Below are 23220 nucleotides of genomic sequence, written 5' to 3'. Positions count from 1 at the left end.
TTAGTACCCTAGCAACGGAATAAACAAAGCCTTATATCTCCGCATCAGAACATTGTAGAGACACGGGGGTTGGACCGTTTAACTTGTGGCTTGAAGGGTGATCATTATGGGATGCCAATTTTCTCCCTAGCAACCAAACTTAGTACCCTAGCAACGCAATAAATGTTAGCTTCATGCTAGCTTCTTGCTAATCATGCTAGCTTCATGCTAGCTTCATGCTAATCATGCTAACATCATGCTAGCTTCATGCTAATCATGCTAACATCATGCTAGCTTCATGCTAATCATGCTAACTTCATGCTAGCTTCATGCTAATCATGCTAACTTCATGCTAACTTCATGCTAATCATGCTAACATCATGCTAGCTTCATGCTAATCATGCTAGCATCATGCTAGCTTCATGCTAATCATACTAGCATCATGCTAGCTTCATGCTAGCTTCATGCTAATCATGCTAGCATCATGCTAGCTTCATGCTAATCATGCTAGCATCATGCTAGCTTCATGCTAATCATGCTAGCATCATGCTAGCTTCATGCTAATCATGCTAGCATCATGTTAGCTTCATGCTAATCATGCTAGCATCATGCTAGCTTCATGCTAATCATGCTAGCATCATGCTAACTTCATGCTAATCATGCTAGCATCAAGCTAGCTTCATGCTAATCATGCTAGCATCAAGCTAGCTTCATGCTAATCATGCTAGCATCATGCTAGCTTCATGCTAATCATGCTAGCATCATGCTAGCTTCATGCAAATCATGCTAGCATCATGCTAGCTTCATGCTAATCATGCAAGCATCATGCTAGCTTCATGCTAATCATGCTAACATCATGCTAGCATCATACTAGCTTCATGCTAATCACGCTAGCTTCATGCTAATCATGCTAGCATCATGCTAGCATCATGCTAGCTTCATGCTAATCATGCTAGCATCATGCTAGCTTCATGCTTATCATGCTAGCTTCATGCTAATCATGCTAGCATCAAGCTAGCTTCATTCTAAACATGCTAGCATCATGCTAGCTTCATGCTAATCATGCTAACATCATGCTAGCTTCATGGTAAATCATGCTACCTTCATACTTAAACATACTAACAGCCAGATAGCCTACTAAACTAAACTTATGTCAAACCGTTTTAAACGTTCAGGCTACGCTTTCTCAAGCCAACATAAAGTTTGTCTTCAAACTTTACTATCTAGTTATTATTATTCTTCTGTTCACACTTTTTTCTAACAGTAACTCCTCCTAGAGCTTTCAAGCTACACCCACAAAACTTTACAAAACTTTTAAGACTGGTACGTAGATTTATGCTATATCTTTTCTAACTGATGGGACCTACCGAATTCCTAAACGGGGCGCTCAAACACCCCAAATTTTCCATTGACTTAACATTACGACAAACTTTGACGGGTCATAGCTGCAAGCGAGACATTTGTAGAAACTTGTGGGTTACCACATTTGAAGAGGCTGTCAGACTGTGTAAGAACATACATCACGTTGGGGTGTAAGTTTCACCCCTGGGGCGTAAGGACCACCCAATTTTCCCCATTGACTTATAATGGGGCAGGGAACATGCCCATATAAGGGAATAAAAGCGTCCCAGATGGAATATCTTCACTTTAGAGTGTCGTAGAGACATGGGGGTGGGCTCATTTTACTCAGGCATCCAAACAGTCTCTCAGGATCGCCCCATAGCTATTAAGCCACGCCCCTAGCAACCATTTTTGGGCACCCTAGCAACATATCCCATAGACTGCCATTATAAAATGCCCAGATGGATATATTTGCAGCACAGTGTCACAGAGACATGGGGGTGGGCTCATTTTACTCAGGCATCCAATCAGTCTCGGAGGATTCTTATTGAGGTATTAAGCCACGCCCCTAGCAACCAAATATGAGCACCCTAGCAACATAATGAACAAAGCCTTATATCTCTGGATCCGAACATCATAGAGACATGGGGGTTGGGTCTTTTGGTCATGTTCGCCTTATGCTAGCTCCATGCTAAGTCATACTAGCTTCATGCTAGTTTTGTGCTAGCTTTATGCTAATTTCATAATAAATCTTGCTAACTTCATGCTAATCATGTTAGCATCATGCTAGCTTCATGCTAATTCATGTTAGCTTCATGCTAGCTTCATGCTAATTCATGTTAGCATCGTGCTAGCTTCATGCTAATTCATGTTAGCATCGTGCTAGCTTCATGCTAATTCATGTTAGCATCGTGCTAGCTTCATGCTAATTCATGTTTGCATCGTGCTAGCTTCATGCTAATTCATGTTAGCATCGTGCTAGCTTCATGCTAATTCATGTTAGCATCGTGCTAGCTTCATGCTAATTCATGTTAGCATCGTGCTAGCTTCATGCTATTTCATGTTAACATCGTGTTAACTTCATGCTATTTCATGTTAGCATCGTGCTAGCTTCATGCTAATTCATGTTAGCGTCGTGCTAGCTTCATGCTAATTCATGTTAGCATCGTGCTAGCTTCATGCTAATTCATGTTAGCGTCGTGCTAGCTTCATGCTAATTCATGTTAACGTCGTGCTAGCTTCATGCTAATTCATGTTAACGTCGTGCTAGCTTCATGCTAATTCATGTTAGCGTCGTGCTAGCTTCATGCTAATTCATGTTAGCTTCCTGCTAATCATGCTAGCATCATGCTAGCTTCCTGCTAATCATGCTAGCATCATGCTAGCTTCATGCTAATTCATGTTAGCATCATGCTAGCTTCATGCTAATTCATGTTAGCATTATGCTAGCTTCATGCTAATTCATGTTAGCATCATGCTAGCTTCATGCTTATTCATGTTAGCATCATGCTAGCTTCATGCTAATTCATGTTAGCATCATGCTAGCTTCATGCTAATTCATGTTAGCACAATGCTAATTCATGTTAGCATCATGCTAGCTTCACGCTAATTTATGTTATCATCATGCTAGCTTCATGCTAATTCATGTTAGCATCATGCTAGCTTCATGCTAATTCATGTTAGCATCATGCTAGCTTCATGCTAATTTATGTTAGCATCATGCTAGCTTCATGCTAATTCATGTTAGCATCATGCTAGCTTCATGCTAATTCATGTTAGCATCATACTAGCTTCATGCTAATTCATGTTAGCATCATGCTAGCTTCATGCTAATTCATGTTAGCATCATGCTAGCTTCATGCTAATTCATGTTAGCACAATGCTAATTCATGTTAGCATCATGCTAGCTTCATGTTAATTCATGTTAGCATCATGCTAGCTTAATGCTAATTCTTGTTAGCATCATGCTAGCTTCATGCTAATTCATGTTAGCATCATGCTAGCTTCATGCTAATTCATGTTAGCATCATGCTAGCTTCATGCTAATTCATGTTAGCATCATGTTAGCTTCATGCTAATTCATGTTAGCTTCATGCTAATTCATGTTAGCATCATGCTAGCTTCATGCTAATTCATGTTAGCATCATGCTAACTTAGTGCTAAACATGCTAACATGGTAACTTTTGGTATCATGTTTACGGAAAGTTATAATACTAAACTAAACTTGTTTTAAATTTCTCTCAATCTGTTTTAAACGTTCAGGCTAGGCTTTGTCAAGCCAACATAAAGTTTGTCTTCAAACTTTTCTATCTAGTTATTATTATTATGTTGGCTTGAGAAAGCCAACATACTGTTGTTGCACTTAAACTTATTATTATTAGTGGTGCTTGCATTTATGCAAGGCATCACTATTATTATTGCTCATACTTATTATTAGTGGTGCTTGCATTTATGCAAAGCATCACTATTACTATCTTGCATACTTATTAGTGGTGCTTGCATTTATGCAAGGCATCACTATTATTATTGCTCATACTTATTATTTATTTATTTATTATTCTTATATCTGGACACTTTTTCGGCGCGTAACTCGTCCCGCACGGTTTGTCGTAGACCAATGAAACAGTGCTCAAAACGACCGGCTAATTGAGGACACGTCTGCTATGACTTTTATAAGCGATCGGGTGCAAGGTTTTCGAAAGGGGGGCGAAAAACCACCCAAAAAATCCCATTGACTTAACATTACGCCCAACTTTGATGGGTCATAGCTCCGCTCAAGGATTTTGTAGAAACATGTGGGTTACAACATTTGAAGAGGGTGGTAGACTCTGTAAGAACATGGATCACAATGGGGTGTAAGTTGTACCCCTGGGGTGTAAGCGACACCCGAAAATTCCCATTGACTTATAATGGGGCAGGAAACATGCCCATATAAGGGAATAAAACAGTTCCAGATGAGATATCTTTGCTTTACAGTGTCGTAGAGATAAGTGGGTGGGCTCATTTTACTCGGGCATCCAATCAGTCTCTTAGGATCATCCCAGAGCTATTAAGCCACGCCCCTAGCAACAATTTTGGGCACCCTAGCAACATCTCCCATTGACTGCCATTATAAAATGCCCAGATGGATATCTTTGCGCCACAGTGTCATAGAGACATGGGGGTGGGCTCATTTTACTCAGACATCCAATCAGTCTCTCAGGATCCTTACATAGGTATTAAGCCACGCCCCTAGCAACCACTTTTGAGCACCCTAGCAACATAAAATTCAAACAGTTATATCTCGGCATCAGAACATCGTAGAGACACGGGGGTTGGACCGTTTTACTTGTGACTAGGGGTGTAACAGTTGGGCACATCATTGGCCACTCCCAAGCCACGCCCCTAGCAACCAAATTTGAGCACCCTAGCAACCGAATAAACAAAGCCTTATATCTCCGCATCAGAACATCGTAGAGACACGGGGTTTGGACCGTTTTACTTGTGACTAGGGGTGTAACAATTGGGCACATCATTGGCCACTCCCAAGCCACGACCCTAGCAACCAAATTTGAGCACCCTAGCAACCGAATAAACAAAGCCTTATATCTCCGCATCAGAACATCGTAGAGACACGGGGTTTGGACCGTTTTACTTGTGACTCGGAGTGTAATCACTGGGCACATCATTGGCCACTCCCAAGCCACGCCCCTAGCAACCAAATACAGTACCCTAGCAACAGAGTAAACAAAGCCTTATATCTCCGCATCAGAACATCGTAGAGACACGGGGGTTGGACCGTTTTACTTGTGACTCGGAGTGTAATCACTGGGCACATCATTGGCCACTCCCAAGCCACGCCCCTAGCAACCAAATACAGTGCCCTAGCAACAGAGTAAACAAAGCCTTATATCTCCGCATCAGAACATCGTAGAGACACGGGGGTTGGACCGTTTTACTTGTGACTCAGAGTGTAATCACTGGGCTCATCATTGGCCACTCCCAAGCCACGCCCCTAGCAACCAAATACAGTACCCTAGCAACAGAGTAAACAAAGCCTTATATCTCCGCATCAGAACATCGTAGAGACATGGGGGTTGGACCGTTTGACTCATGACTCGGAGGGTAATCACTAGTGGATGCCATTTTTTTCCCTAGCAACCAAATACAGTACCCTAGCAACAGAGTAAACAAAGCCTTATATCTCCGCATCAGAACATCGTAGAGACATGGGGTTTGGACCGTTTGACTCGTGACTCGGAGGGTAATCACTAGTGGATGCCATTTTTTCCCCTAGCAACCAAATACAGTACCCTAGCAACAGAGTAAACAAAGCCTTATATCTCCGCATCAGAACATCGTAGAGACACGGGGGTTGGACCGTTTGACTCATGACTCGGAGGGTAATCACTAGTGGATGCCATTTTTTTCCCTAGCAACCAAATACAGTACCCTAGCAACAGAGTAAACAAAGCCTTATATCTCCGCATCAGAACATCGTAGAGACACGGGGGTTGGACCGTTTGACTCGTGACTCGGAGGGTAATCACTAGTGGATGCCATTTTTTTCCCTAGCAACCAAATACAGTACCCTAGCAACAGAGTAAACAAAGCCTTATATCTCCGCATCAGAACATCGTAAAGACACGGGGTTTGGACCATTTGACTCGTGACTCGGAGGGTAATCACTAGTGGATGCCATTTTTTCCCCTAGCAACCAAATACAGTACCCTAGCAACAGAGTAAACAAAGCCTTATATCTCCGCATCAGAACATCGTAGAGACACGGGGGTTGGACCGTTTGACTCATGACTCGGAGGGTAATCACTAGTGGATGCCATTTTTTTCCCTAGCAACCAAATACAGTACCCTAGCAACAGAGTAAACAAAGCCTTATATCTCCGCATCAGAACATCGTAGAGACATGGGGTTTGGACCGTTTGACTCGTGACTCGGAGGGTAATCACTAGTGGATGCCATTTTTTCCCCTAGCAACCAAATACAGTACCCTAGCAACAGAGTAAACAAAGCCTTATATCTCCGCATCAGAACATCGTAGAGACACAGGGGTTGGATCGTTTGACTCGTGACTCGGAGGGTAATCACTAGTGGATGCCATTTTTTCCCTTAGCAACCAAATACAGTACCCTAGCAACAGAGTAAACAAAGCCTTATATCTCCGCATCAGAACATCGTAGAGACACGGGGGTTGGACCGTTTGACTCATGACTCGGAGGGTAATCACTAGTGGATGCCATTTTTTTCTTTAGCAACCAAATACAGTACCCTAGCAACAGAGTAAACAAAGCCTTATATCTCCGCATCAGAACATCGTAGAGACATGGGGTTTGGACCGTTTGACTCGTGACTCGGAGGGTAATCACTAGTGGATCCCATTTTTTTCCCTAGCAACCAAATACAGTACCCTAGCAACAGAGTAAACAAAGCCTTATATCTCCGCATCAGAACATCGTAGAGACACGGGGGTTGGACCGTTTGACTCATGACTCGGAGGGTAATCACTAGTGGATGCCATTTTTTTCCCTAGCAACCAAATACAGTACCCTAGCAACAGAGTAAACAAAGCCTTATATCTCCGCATCAGAACATCGTAGAGACACGGGGGTTGGACCGTTTGACTCATGACTCGGAGGGTAATCACTAGTGGATGCCATTTTTTCCCTAGCAACCAAATACAGTACCCTAGCAACAGAGTAAACAAAGCCTTATATCTCCGCATCAGAACATCGTAGAGACACGGGGGTTGGACCGTTTGACTCATGACTCGGAGGGTAATCACTAGTGGATGCCATTTTTTTCCCTAGCAACCAAATACAGTACCCTAGCAACAGAGTAAACAAAGCCTTATATCTCCGCATCAGAACATCGTAGAGACATGGGGTTTGGACAGTTTGACTCGTGACTCGGAGTGTAATCACTAGTGGATGCCAATTTTTTCCCTAGCAACCAAATACAGTACCCTAGCAACAGAGTAAACAAAGCCTTATATCTCTGCATCAGAACATCGTAGAGACACAGGGGTTGGACCGTTTTACTTTTGGCTTGGAGTATAATCATAAATTATCCCCCGAAATTTGCCACGGCAAGCACCACTCACATTTTCTTCAGGAAATGTACCTATCTAGTTATTATTATTATTATTAGTGGTGCTTGCATTTATGCAAAGCATCACTATTACTATTCCTCAAAGATATTATTATTATTATTCTTCTTTTTCTGGACACTTTTTCGGCGCGTAACTCGTCTCGCACGGTTTGGCGTAGTGCCATGAAAGAGGGCTCAAATCGACCGGATTATTGAGGAGAGGTGTGCTATGACTTTTATAAGCGATCGGGTGCAGGATTTCCGAAAGGGGCGCGAAAAACCTCCCGAAAACGTCCCATTGACTTTACATTGCGTCGAACTTTGGCAGGTCATAGCTCCACTCTAGGATTTTGTAGAAAAATGTGGGTTACAGCATTTGAAGAGGGTGGTAGGCTCTGTAAGAACATGGATCACATTGGGGTGTAAGTTGTACCCCTGGGGTGTAAGAGGTGCCCAAAAGTGCCCTAATGGAAAGTCAATGGGGCGAAAATCCCATAGACTAACATTGCCAAAAAAAATTGACAGGTCACAGGTCCAAGTGAGGATTTCATAGAAACATGTGGGTTACTAAAATTGAAGAGGGTGCTAGACTCTGTCAGGACGTCCCCCACAATGGGGTGTAAGGTTACCCTAGCAACCGTTTTGGGCACCCTAGCAACATCTCCCATAGACTGCCATTATAAAATGCCCAGGTGGATATCTTTGCAGCACAGTGTCATAGAGACATGGGGGTGGGCTCATTTTACTTAGGTATCCAATCAGTATCTTAGGATCCTTAAAGACAAACTAAGCCACGCCCCTAGCAACCACTTTTGAGCACCCTAGCAACATAAAATTCAAACAGTTATATCTCGGCATCAGAACATCGTAGAGACACGGGGGTTGGACCGGTTTACTTGTGACTAGGGGTGTAACAATTGGGCACATCATTGGCAACTCCCAAGCCACGCCCCTAGCAACCAAATTTGAGCACCCTAGCAACGGAATAAACAAAGCCTTATATCTCTGCATCAGAACATCGTAGAGACACGGGGGTTGGACCGTTTTACTCGTGACTCGAAGGGTAATCACTAGTTAATGCCAAGAGGTGTTAAGCCACGCCCCTAGCAACCAAATATGAACACCCTAGCAACCGAATAAACAAAGCCTTATAACGTCGCATCAGAACATCGTAGAGACACGGGGGTTGGACCGTTTTACTCGTGACTCGTAGGGTAATCACTAGTGGAAGCCAAGAGGTGTTAAGCCACGCCCCTAGCAACCAAATATGAACACCTAGCAACGGAATAAACAAAGCCTTATATCTCCACATCAGAACATCGTAGAGACACGGGGGTTGGACCGTATTACTTGTGACTCGGGGTGTAATCACTGGCCAAATCATTGGCCACTCCCAAGCCACGCCCCTAGCAACCAAATTTGAGCACCCTAGCAACGGAATAAACAAAGCCTTATATCTCTGCATCAGAACATCGTAGAGACACGGGGGTTGGACCGTTTTACTCGTGACTCGAAGGGTTATCACTAGTTAATGCAAAGAGGTGTTAAGCCACGCCCCTGCAACCAAATATGAACACCCTAGCAACCAAATAAACAAAGCCTTATAATGTCGCATCAGAACATCGTAGAGACACGGGGGTTGGACCGTTTTACTCGTGACTCGAAGGGTAATCACTAGTGGAAGCCAAGAGGTGTTAAGCCACGCCCCTAGCAACCAAATATGAACACCTAGCAACGGAATAAACAAAGCCTTATATCTCCACATCAGAACATCGTAGAGACACGGGGGTTGGACCGTATTACTTGTGACTCGGGGTGTAATCACTGGCCAAATCATTGGCCACTCCCAAGCCACGCCCCTAGCAACCAAATTTGAGCACCCTAGCAACGGAATAAACAAAGCCTTATATCTCTGCATCAGAACATCGTAGAGACACGGGGGTTGGACCGTTTTACTCGTGACTCGAAGGGTAATCACTAGTTAATGCCAAGAGGTGTTAAGCCACGCCCCTAGCAACCAAATATGAACACCCTAGCAACGGAATAAACAAAGCCTTATATCTTCGCATCAGAACATCGTAGAGACATGGGGGTTGGACCATTTTACCTTTGGCTTGGAGTATAATCATAAATTGTCCCCGAAACTTGCCACGGCAAGCACCACTCACATTTTCTTCAGGAAATGTACCTATCTAGTTATTAGTGGTGCTTGCATTTATGCAAGGCATCACTATTACTATCTTGCATACTTATTATTAGTGGTGCTTGCATTTATGCAAGGCATCACTATTATTATTGCTCATACTTATTAGTGGTGCTTGCATTTATGCAAGGCATCACTATTACTATTGCTCATACTTATTATTTATAATTATTATTCTTCTTTTTCTGGACACTTTTTCGGCGCGTAACTCGTCCCGCACGGTTTAACGTAGTCCCACGAACGAGGGCTCAAATCGACCGGATTATTGAGGAGAGGTGTGCTATGACTTTTATAAGGGATCGGGTGCAGGATTTCTGAAAGGGGGGCAAAAAACCACCCGAAAAATCCCATTGACTTAACATTGCGCCCAACTTTGACAGGTCATAGCTCCGCTAGAGGATTTTGTAGAAACATGTGGGTTACAACATTTGAAGAGGGTGGTAGGCTCTGTAAGAACATGGATCACAATGGGGTGTAAGTTGTACCCCTGGGGTGTAAGAGGCACCCGAAAATTCCCATTGACTTATAATGGGGCAGGATACATGCCCATATAAGGGAATAAAACAGTTCCAGATGGGATATCTTTGCTTTACAGTGTCATAGAGATAAGTGGGTGGGCTCATTTCACTCGGGCATCCAATCAGTCTCTCAGGATCATCCCAGAGCTATTAAGCCACGCCCCTAGCAACAATTTTGGGCACCCTAGCAACATCTCCCATAGACTGCCATTATAAAATGCCCAGATGGATATCTTTGCATCACACTGTCACAGAGACATGGGGGTGGGCTCATTTTACTCAGGCATCCAATCAGTCTCTCAGGATCCTTACATACTTACTAAGCCACGCCCCTAGCAACCACTTTTGAGCACCCTAGCAACATAAAATACAAACAGTTATATCTCGGCATCAGAACATCGTAGAGACACGGGGGTTGGACCGTTTTACTTGTGACTAGGGGTGTAACAATTGGGCACATCATTGGCCACTCCCAAGCCACGCCCCTAGCAACCAAATTTGAGCACCCTAGCAACCGAATAAACAAAGCCTTATATCTCCGCATCAGAACATCGTAGAGACACGGGGTTTGGACCGTTTTACTTGTGACTCGAAGTGTAATCACTGGGCACATCATTGGCCACTCCCAAGCCACGCCCCTAGCAACCAAATACAGTACCCTAGCAACAGAGTAAACAAAGCCTTATATCTCCGCATCAGAACATCGTAGAGACACGGGGGTTGGACCATTTTACTTGTGACTCGGAGTGTAATCACTGGGCACATAATTGGCCACTCCCAAGCCACGCCCCTAGCAACCAAATACAGTACCCTAGCAACAGAGTAAACAAAGCCTTATATCTCCGCATCAGAACATCGTAGAGACACGGGGGTTGGACCGTTTTACTTGTGACTCGGAGTGTAATCACTGGGCACATCATTGGCCACTCCCAAGCCACGCCCCTAGCAACCAAATACAGTACCCTAGCAACAGAGTAAACAAAGCCTTATATCTCCGCATCAGAACATCGTAGAGACACGGGGGTTGGACCGTTTGACTCATGACTCGGAGGGTAATCACTAGTGGATGCAATTTTTTTCCCTAGCAACCAAATACAGTACCCTAGCAACAGAGTAAACAAAGCCTTATATCTCCGCATCAGAACATCGTAGAGACACGGGGTTTGGACCGTTTGACTCGTGACTCGGAGGGTAATCACTAGTGGATGCCATTTTTTTCCCTAGCAACCAAATACAGTACCCTAGCAACAGAGTAAACAAAGCCTTTTATCTCCGCATCAGAACATCGTAGAGACACGGGGGTTGGACCGTTTGACTCATGACTCGGAGGGTAATCACTAGTGGATGCCATTTTTTCCCTAGCAACCAAATACAGTACCCTAGCAACAGAGTAAACAAACCCTTATATCTCCACATCAGAACATCGTAGAGACACGGGGTTTGGACCGTTTGACTCGTGACTCGGAGTGTAATCACTAGTGGATGCCAATTTTCTCCCTAGCAACCAAATACATTACCCTAGCAACAGAGTAAACAAAGCCTTTTATCTCCACATCAGAACATCGCAGAGACACGGGGGTTGGACCGTTTGACTCGTATCTCGGAGTGTAATCACTAGTGGATGCCAATTTTTTCCCTAGCAACCAAATACAGTACCCTAGCAACAGAGTAAACAAAGCCTTATATCTCCGCATCAGAACATCGTAGAGACACGGGGGTTTGACCGTTTGACTCGTGACTCGGAGTGTAATCACTAGTGGATGCCAATTTTCTCCCTAGCAACCAAATACAGTACCCTAGCAACCGAATAAACAAAGCCTTATATCTTCACATCAGAATATCGTAGAGACATGTGGGTTGAATTGTTTTACTTTTGGCTTGGAGTATAATCATATATTGTCCCCCGAAATTTGCCACGGCAAGCACCACTTCACATTTTCTTCAGGAAATGTACCTATCTAGTTATTATTATTATTATTATTCTTTTTCTGGACACTTTTTCGGCGCGTAACTCGTCCCGCACGGTTTAACATAGTCCCATGAAAGAGGGCTCAAATCGACCGGATTATTGAGGAGAGGTGTGCTATGACTTTTATAGGCGATCGGGTGCAGGATTTCTGAAAGGGGGGCGAAAAACCACCCGAAAAATCCCATTGACTTAACATTGCGCCCAACTTTGACGAGTCATAGCTCCGCTCGAGGATTTTGTAGAAACATGTGGGTTGCAACATTTGAAGAGGGTGGTAGACTCTGTAAGAACATACATAACATTGGGGTGTAAGTTGTACCCCTGGGGTGTAAGAGGCACCCGAAAATTCCCATTGACTTAAAATGGGGCAGGAAACATGCCCATATAAGGGAATAAAACAGTTCCACATGGAATATCTTTGCTTTACAGTGTCGTAGAGATAAGTGGGTGGGCTCATTTTACTCGGGCATCCAATCAGTCTCTCAGGATCATCCCAGAGCTATTAAGCCACGCCCCTAGCAACCACTTTTTAGCACCCTAGCAACATCTCCCATAGACTGCCATTATAAAATGCCCAGATGGATATCTTTGCACCACAGTGTCATAGAGACATGGGGGTGGGCTCATTTTACTCAGGCATCCAATCAGTCTCTCAGGATCCTTCTTGAGATATGAAACCACGCCCCTAGCAACCACTTTTTAGCACCCTAGCAACATAAAATTCAAACAGTTATATCTCGTAATCAGAACATCGTAGAGACACGGGGGTTGGACCGTATTACTTGTGACTCGGAGTGTAATCATTGGCCAAATCATTGGCCACTCCCAAGCCACGCCCCTAGCAACCAAATTTGAGCACCCTAGCAACGGAATAAACAAAGCCTTATATCTCTGCATCAGAACATCGTAGAGACACGGGGTTTGGACCGTTTTACTCGTGACTCGAAGGGTAATCACTAGTTAATGCCAAGAGGTGTTAAGCCACGCCCCTAGCAACCAAATATGAACACCCTAGCAACGGAATAAACAAAGCCTTATATCTTCGCATCAGAACATCGTAGAGACACGGGGGTTGGCCCGTTTTACTCGTGACTCGAAGGGTAATCACTAGTGGATGCCAAGAGGTGTTAAGCCACGCCCCTAGCAACCAAATATGAACACCTAGCAACGGAATAAACAAAGTCTTATATCTCCACATCAGAACATCGTAGAGACACGGGGGTTGGACCGTTTGACTCGTGACTCGAAGTTTAATCACTAGTGGATGCCAAGAGGTGTTAAGCCACGCCCCTAGCAACCAAATATGAACACCCTAGCAACGGAATAAACAAAGCCTTATATCTCTGCATCAGAACATCGTAGAGACACGGGGGTTGGACCGTTTTACTTGTGACTCGAAGGGTAATCACTAGTGGAAGCCAAGAGGTGTTAAGCCACGCCCCTAGCAACCAAATATGAACACCTAGCAACGGAATAAACAAAGCCTTATATCTCCACATCAGAACATCGTAGAGACCCGGGGGTTGGACCGTTTGACTCGTGACTCGAAGTGTAATCACTAGTGGATGCCATTTTTTTCCCTAGCAACCAAATACAGTACCCTAGCAACCGAATAAACAAAGCCTAATATCTCCACATCAGAACATCGTAGAGACACGGGGGTTGGACCGTTTTACTCGTGACTCGAAGGGTAATCACTTGTTAATGCCAAGAGGTGTTAAGCCACGCCCCTAGCAACCAAATATGAACACCCTAGCAACAGAATAAACAAAGCCTTATATCTTTGCATCAGAACATCGTAGAGACACGGGGGTTGGACCGTTTTACTCGTGACTTGAAGGGTAATCACTTATGGATGCCAAGAGGTGTTAAGCCACGCCCCTAGCAACCAAATATGAACACCCTAGCAACGGCATAAACAAAGCCTTATATCTCTGCATCAGAACATCGTAGAGACACGGGGGTTGGACCTTTTGACTTGTGACTCGAAGTGTAATCACTAGTGGATGCCATTTTTTCCCCTAGCAACCAAATACAATACCCTAGCAACAGAATAAACAAAGCCTAATATCTCCACATCAGAACATCGTAGAGACACGGGGGTTGGACCGTTTGACTCGTGACTCGAAGTGTAATCACTAGTGGATGCCAATTTTTTCCCTAGCAACCAAATACAGTACCCTAGCAACCAAATAAACAAAGCCTTATATCTCTGCATCAGAACATCGTAGAGACACGGGGGTTGGACCATTTTACTTTTGGCTTGGAGTATAATCATAAATTGTCCCCGAAACTTGCCACGGCAAGCACCACTCACATTTTCTTCAGGAAATGTACCTATCTAGTTATTATTATTATTAGTGGTGCTTGCATTTATGCAAAGCATCACTATTATTATTGCTCATACTTATTATTATTATATCTTATTATTCTTATGTCTGCACACTTTTTCGGCGCGTAACTCGTCCCGCACGGTTTGCCACAGTCCCATGAAAGAGGGCTCAAATCGACCGGATTATAAAGGAGAGGTGTGCTATGACTTTTATAAGCGATCGGGTGCAGGATTTTCGAAAGGGGGGCGAAAAACCACCCGAAAAATCCCATTGACTTAACATTGGGCCGAACTTTGACGGGTCATAGCTCCGCTTGAGGATTTTGTAGAAACATGTGGGTTACAACATTTGAAGAGGGTGATAGACTCTGTAAGAACATACATCACATTGGGGTGTAAGCTGTACCCCTGGGGTGTAAGAGGCACCCGAAAATTCCCATTGACTTATAATGGGGCAGGAAACATGCCCATATAAGGGAATAAAAAAGTTCCAGATGGGATATCTTCGCTTTACAATATCGTAGAGACATGGGGGTGGGCTCATTTTACTCAGACATCCAATCAATTTACCAGGATAGTCCCAGAGCTATTAAGCCACGCCCCTAGCAACCACTTTTAAGCACCCTAGCAACATAAAATTCAAACAGTTATATCTTGACATCAGAACATCGTAGAATCATGGGGGTTGGACCGTTTTACTCATGACTCGGAGGGTAATCACTGGCCGCATCATTGGCCACGCCCAAGCCACGCCCCTAGCAACCAAATTGGAGCACCCTAGCAACCGAATAAACAAATCCTTATTTCTCCGCATCAGAACATCGTAGAGACACGGGGGTTGGACCATTTTACTTGTGACTCAGAGCGTAATAACTTGCGACATCATTGGCCACTCTCAAGCCACGCCCCTAGCAACCAAATATGAGCACCCTAGCAACCGAATAAACAAAGCCTTATATCTCTGCATCAGAACATCATAGAATCACGGGGGTTGGACCGTTTTACTCGTGACTCGGAGGGTAATCACTGGCCGCATCATTGGCCACTCCCAAGCCACGCCCCTAGCAACCAAATTGGAGCACCCTAGCAACCGAATAAACAAATCCTTATTTCTCCGCATCAGAACATCGTAGAGACACGGGGGTTGGACCATTTTACTTGTGACTCAGAGCGTAATAACTTGCGACATCATTGGCCACTCCCAAGCCACGCCCCTAGCAACCAAATATAGTACCCTAGCAACAGAGTAAACAAAGCCTTATATCTCCGCATCAGAACATCGTAGAGACACGGGGTTTGGACCGTTTGACTCGTGACTCGGAGGGTAATCACTAGTGGATGCCATTTTTTTCCCTAGCAACCAAATACAGTACCCTAGCAACAGAGTAAACAAAGCCTTATATCTCAGCATCAGAACATCGTAGAGACACGGGGGTTGGACCATTTTACTTGTGACTCAGAGCGTAATAATTTGCGACATCATTGGCCACTCCCAAGCCACGCCCCTAGCAACCAAATATAGTACCCTAGCAACAGAGTAAACAAAGCCTTATATCTCCGCATCAGAACATCATAGAGACACGGGGTTTGGACCGTTTGACTCGTGACTCGGAGGGTAATCACTAGTGGATGCCATTTTTTTCCCTAGCAACCAAATACAGTACCCTAGCAACAGAGTAAACAAAGCCTTATATCTCTGCTTCAGAACATCGTAGAGACACGGGGGTTGGACCATTTTACTTGTGACTCGGCATGTAATCACTAGTGGGTGCCATTTTTTTCCCTAGCAACCAAATACAGTACCCTAGCAACAGAGTAAACAAAGCCTTATATCTCCACATCAGAACAACATAGAGACACAGGGTTTGGACCGTTTGACTCGTGACTCGGAGGGTAATCACTAGTGGATGCCATTTTTTCCCCTAGCAACCAAATACAGTACCCTAGCAACAGAGTAAACAAATCCTTATATCTCTGCTTCAGAACATCGTAGAGACACGGGGGTTGGACCATTTTACTTGTGACTCGGCATGTAATCACTAGTGGGTGCCATTTTTTTTCCCTAGCAACCAAATACAGTACCCTAGCAACAGAGTAAACAAAGCCTTATATCTCCACATCAGAACATCATAGAGACACAGGGTTTGGACCGTTTGACTCGTGACTCGGAGGGTAATCACTAGTGGATGCCATTTTTTCCCCTAGCAACCAAATACAGTACCCTAGCAACAGAGTAAACAAATCCTTATATCTCTGCTTCAGAACATCGTAGAGACACTGGGGTTGGACCATTTTACTTGTGACTCGGCATGTAATCACTAGTGAGTGCCATTTTTTTCCCTAGCAACCAAATACAGTACCCTAGCAACAGAGTAAACAAAGCCTTATATCTCCACATCAGAACATCATAGAGACACAGGGTTTGGACCGTTTGACTCGTGACTCGGAGGGTAATCACTAGTGGATGCCATTTTTTCCCCTAGCAACCAAATACAGTACCCTAGCAACAGAGTAAACAAATCCTTATATCTCTGCTTCAGAACATCATAGAGACACGGGGGTTGGACTATTTTACTTGTGACTCGGCATGTAATCACTAGTGGGTGCCATTTTTTTCCCTAGCAACCAAATACAGTACCCTAGCAACAGAGTAAACAAAGCCTTATATCTCCACATCAGAACATCATAGAGACACAGGGTTTGGACCGTTTGACTCGTGACTCGGAGGGTAATCACTAGTGGATGCCATTTTTTCCCCTAGCAACCAAATACAGTACCCTAGCAACAGAGTAAACAAATCCTTATATCTCTGCTTCAGAACATCATAGAGACACGGGGGTTGGACCATTTTACTTGTGACTCGGCATGTAATCACTAGTGGGTGCCATTTTTTTCCCTAGCAACCAAATACAGTACCCTAGCAACAGAGTAAACAAAGCCTTATATCTCCACATCAGAACATCATAGAGACACAGGGTTTGGACCGTTTGACTCGTGACTCGGAGGGTAATCACTAGTGGATGCCATTTTTCCCCTAGCAACCAAATACAGTACCCTAGCAACAGAGTAAACAAATCCTTATATCTCTGCTTCAGAACATCATAGAGACACGGGGGTTGGACCATTTTACTTTTGGCTTGGAGTATAATCATAAATTGTCCCCTGAAATTTGCCACGGCAAGCACCACTCACATTTTCTTCAGGAAATGTACCTATCTAGTTATTATTATTATTATTATTCTTTTTCTGGACACTTTTTCGGCGCGTAACTCGTCCCGCACGCTTTGTCGTAGACCCATAAATTAGGGCTCAAATCGACCGGCTTATTGAGGAGAGGTGTGCTATGACTTTTATAAGCGATCGGGTGCAGGATTTCCGAAAGGGGGGCGAAAAACCACCCAAAAAATCCCATTGACTTAACATTGCGCCCAACTTTGACGAGTCATAGCTCCGCTCGAGGATTTTGTAGAAACATGTGGGTTACAACACTTGAAGAGGGTGGTAGGCTCTGTAAGAACATGGATCACAATGGGGTGTAAGTTGTACCCCTGGGGTGTAAGAGGTGCCCAAAAGTGCCCCAATGAAAAGTCAATGGGGCAAAATCCCATAGACTTACCATTGCAAAAATTTTGACGGGTCATAGGTCCGAGCCAGGATTTCATAGAAACATGTGGGTTACTAAATTTGAAGAGGGTGCTAGACTCTGTCAGGACGTCCCCCACAATGGGGTGTAAGGTTACCATAGCAACCATTTTGGGCACCCTAGCAACCTATACCATAGACTGCCATTATAAAATGCCCGGATGGATATCTTTGCACCACAGTGTCATAGAGACATGGGGGTGGGCTCATTTTACTCAGGCATCCAATCAGTCTCTCAGGATCCTTACAGACTTACTAAGCCACGCCCCTAGCAACCACTTTTGAGCACCCTAGCAACATAAAATACAAACAGTTATATCTCGGCATCAGAACATCGTAGAGACACGGGGGTTGGACCGTTTTACTTGTGACTAGGGGTGTAACAATTGGGAACATCATTGGCCACTCCCAAGCCACGCCCCTAGCAACCAAATTTGAGCACCCTAGCAACCGAATAAACAAAGCCTTATATCTCCGCATCAGAACATCGTAGAGACACGGGGTTTGGACCGTTTTACTTGTGACTCGGAGTGTAATCACTGGGCACATCATTGGCCACTCCCAAGCCACGCCCCTAGCAACCAAATACAGTACCCTAGCAACAGAGTAAACAAAGCCTTATATCTCCGCATCAGAACATCGTAGAGACACGGGGGTTGGACCGTTTTACTTGTGACTCGGAGTGTAATCACTGGGCACATAATTGGCCACTCCCAAGCCACGCCCCTAGCAACCAAATACAGTACCCTAGCAACAGAGTAAACAAAGCCTTATATCTCCGCATCAGAACATCGTAGAGACACGGGGGTTGGACCGTTTTACTTGTGACTCGGAGTGTAATCACTGGGCACATCATTGGCCACTCCCAAGCCACGCCCCTAGCAACCAAATACAGTACCCTAGCAACAGAGTAAACAAAGCCTTATATCTCCGCATCAGAACATCGTAGAGACACGGGGGTTGGACCGTTTTATTTGTGACTCGGAGTGTAATCACTGGGCACATAATTGGCCACTCCCAAGCCACGCCCCTAGCAACCAAATACAGTACCCTAGCAACAGAGTAAACAAAGCCTTATATCTCCGCATCAGAACATCGTAGAGACACGGGGGTTGGACCGTTTTACTTGTGACTCGGAGTGTAATCACTGGGCACATCATTGGCCACTCCCAAGCCACGCCCCTAGCAACCAAATACAGTACCCTAGCAACAGAGTAAACAAAGCCTTATATCTCCACATCAGAACATCGTAGAGACATGGGGGTTGGACCGTTTGACTCATGACTCGGAGGGTATTCACTAGTGGATGCCATTTTTTTCCCTAGCAACCAAATACAGTACCCTAGCAACCGAATAAACAAAGCCTTATATCTTCGCATCAGAATATCGTAGAGACATGTGGGTTGAATTGTTTTACTTTTGGCTTGGAGTATAATCATATATTGTCCCCCGAAATTTGCCACGGCAAGCACCACTTCACATTTTCTTCAGGAAATGTACCTATCTAGTTAGTGGTGCTTGCATTTATGCAAAGCATCACTATTATTATTGCTCATACTTATTATTATTATTATATCTTATTATTCTTATGTCTGCACACTTTTTCGGCGCGTAACTTGTCCCACACGGTTTGTCGTAGACACACGAAAGAGGGCTCAAATTGACCGGATTATTGAGGAGAGGTGTGCTATGACTTTTATAAGAGATCGGGTGCAGGATTTCCGAAAGGGGGGCGAAAAACCACCCAAAAAATCCCATTGACTTAACATTGGGCCGAACTTTGACGGGTCATAGCTCCGCTCGAGGATTTGGTAGAAACATGTGGGTTATAACATTTGAAGAGGGTGGTAGGCTCTGTAAGAACATACATCACAATGGGGTGTAAGTTGTACCCCTGGGGTGTAAGAGGCCCCCGAAATTTCCCATTGACTTATAATGGGGCAGGGAACACGCCCATATAAGGGAATAAAATCGTTCCAGATGGGATATCTTTGCTTTACAGTGTCGTAGAGATAAGTGGGTCGGCTCATTTTACTCGGGCATCCAATCAGTCTCTCAGGATCATCTCAGAGCTATTAAGCCACGCCCCTAGCAACCACTTTTGAACACCCTAGCAACATCTCCCATAGACTGCCATTTTAAAATGCCCAGATGGATATCTTTGCAGCACAGTGTCATAGAGACATGGGGGTGGACTCATTTTACTTAGGCATCCAATCAGTCTCTCAGGATCCTTACATAGGTATTAAGCCACGCCCCTAGCAACCACTTTTGAGCACCCTAGCAACATAAAATTCAAACAGTTATATCTCGGCATCAGAAAATTGTAGAGAAACGGGGGTTGGACCGTTTTACTTGTGCCTCGGAGTATAATAACTAGCCACATCATTGGCCACTCCCAAGCCACGCCCCTAGCAACTAAATTTGAGCACCCTAGCAACAGAATAAACAAAGCCTTATATCTTCGCATCAGAACATCGTAGAGACACGGGGGTTGGACCATTTTACTTGTGACTCGGAGTGTAATAACTAGCCACATCATTGGCCACTCCCAAGCCACGCCCCTAGCAACTGAATTTGAGCACCCTAGCAACAGAATAAACAAAGCCTTATATCTTCGCATCAGAACATCGTAGAGACATGGGGGTTGGACCGTTTGACTCGTGACTCGAAGTGTAATAACTAGCCACATCATTGGCCACTCCCAGGCCACGCCCCTAGCAACCAATAATGACCAGCCTAGCAACCGAATAAACAAAGCTTTATATCTTCGCATCAGAACATCGTAGAGACACAGGGGTTAGACCGTTTGACTCGTGACTCGAAGGGTAATCACTAGTGGATGCCAAGAGGTGTTAAGCCACGCCCCTAGCAACCAAATATAAACACCATAGCAACAGAATAAACAAACCTTTATATCTCCTCATCAGAACATCGTAGAGACACGGGGGTTGGATCGTTTGACTCGTGACTCGGAGGGTAATCACCAGTGGATGCCATTTTTTTCCCTAGCAACCAAATACAGTACCCTAGCAACAGAGTAAACAAAGCCTTATAACTCCGCATCAGAACATCGTAGAGACACGGGGGTTGGACCGTTTGACTCGTGACTCGGAGGGTAATCACTAGTGGATGCAATTTTTTCCCCTAGCAACCAAATACAGTACCCTAGCAACAGAGTAAACAAAGCCTTATATCTCCTCATCAGAACATCGTAGAGACACGGGGGTTGGACCGTTTGACTCGTGACTCGGAGGGTAATCACTAGTGGATGCCATTTTTTCCCCTAGCAACCAAATACAGTACCCTAGCAACAGAGTAAACAAAGCCTTATATCTCTGCATCAGAACATCATAGAGACACGGGGGTTGGATCATTTTACTTTTAGCTTGGAGTATAATCATATATGGTCACCAGAATTTGCCACGGCAAGCACCACTTCACATTTTCTTCAGGAAATGTACCTATCTAGTTATTATTATTATTCTTCTTTTTCTGGACACTTTTTCGGCGCGTAACTCGTCCCGCACGCTTTGTCGTAGACCCATAAATTAGGGCTCAAATCGACCGGCTTATTGAGGAGAGGTGTGCTATGACTTTTATAAGCGATCGGGTGCAGGATTTCCGAAAGGGGGGCGAAAAACCACCCAAAAAATCCCATTGACTTAACATTGCGCCCAACTTTGACGAGTCATAGCTCCGCTCGAGGATTTTGTAGAAACATGTGGGTTACAACATTTGAAGAGGGTGGTAGGCTCTGTAAGAACATGGATCACAATGGGGTGTAAGTTGTACCCCTGGGGTGTAAGAGGTGCCCAAAAGTGCCCCAATGAAAAGTCAATGGGGCAAAATCCCATAGACTTACCATTGCAAAAATTTTGACGGGTCATAGGTCCGAGCCAGGATTTCATAGAAACATGTGGGTTACTAAATTTGAAGAGGGTGCTAGACTCTGTCAGGACGTCCCCCACAATGGGGTGTAAGGTTACCATAGCAACCATTTTGGGCACCCTAGCAACCTATACCATAGACTGCCATTATAAAATGCCCGGATGGATATCTTTGCACCACAGTGTCATAGAGACATGGGGGTGGGCTCATTTTACTCAGGCATCCAATCAGTCTCTCAGGATCCTTACAGACTTACTAAGCCACGCCCCTAGCAACCACTTTTGAGCACCCTAGCAACATAAAATACAAACAGTTATATCTCGGCATCAGAACATCGTAGAGACACGGGGGTTGGACCGTTTTACTTGTGACTAGGGGTGTAATCACTGGGCACATCATTGGCCACTCCCAAGCCACGCCCCTAGCAACCAAATACAGTACCCTAGCAACAGAGTAAACAAAGCCTTATATCTCCGCATCAGAACATCGTAGAGACACGGGGTTTGGACCGTTTTACTTGTGACTCGGAGTGTAATCACTGGGCACATCATTGGCCACTCCCAAGCCACGCCCCTAGCAACCAAATACAGTACCCTAGCAACAGAGTAAACAAAGCCTTATATCTCCGCATCAGAACATCGTAGAGACACGGGGGTTGGACCGTTTAACTTGTGACTCGGAGTGTAATCACTGGGCACATCATTGGCCACTCCCAAGCCACGCCCCTAGCAACCAAATACAGTACCCTAGCAACAGAGTAAACAAAGCCTTATATCTCCGCATCAGAACATCGTAGAGACACGGGGGTTGGACCGTTTTACTTGTGACTCAGAGTGTAATCACTGGGCTCATCATTGGCCACTCCCAAGCCACGCCCCTAGCAACCAAATACAGTACCCTAGCAACAGAGTAAACAAAGCCTTATATCTCCGCATCAGAACATCGTAGAGACATGGGGGTCGGACCGTTTGACTCATAACTCGGAGGGTAATCACTAGTGGATGCCATTTTTTTCCCTAGCAACCAAATACAGTACCCTAGCAACAGAGTAAACAAAGCCTTATATCTCTGCATCAGAACATCGTAGAGACATGGGGTTTGGACCGTTTGACTCGTGACTCGGAGGGTAATCACTAGTGGATCCCATTTTTTTCCCTAGCAACCAAATACAGTACCCTAGCAACAGAGTAAACAAAGCCTTATATCTCCGCATCAGAACATCGTAGAGACACGGGGGTTGGACCGTTTGACTCATGACTCG

This window comes from Paramisgurnus dabryanus, chromosome 6 (assembly GCF_030506205.2).
Source record: "Paramisgurnus dabryanus chromosome 6, PD_genome_1.1, whole genome shotgun sequence".
In the NCBI taxonomy this organism is placed as follows: Eukaryota; Metazoa; Chordata; class Actinopteri; order Cypriniformes; family Cobitidae; genus Paramisgurnus; species Paramisgurnus dabryanus.
The sequence above is the reverse complement of the archived record's forward strand: the minus strand, read 5'-3'. Positions refer to the sequence as shown.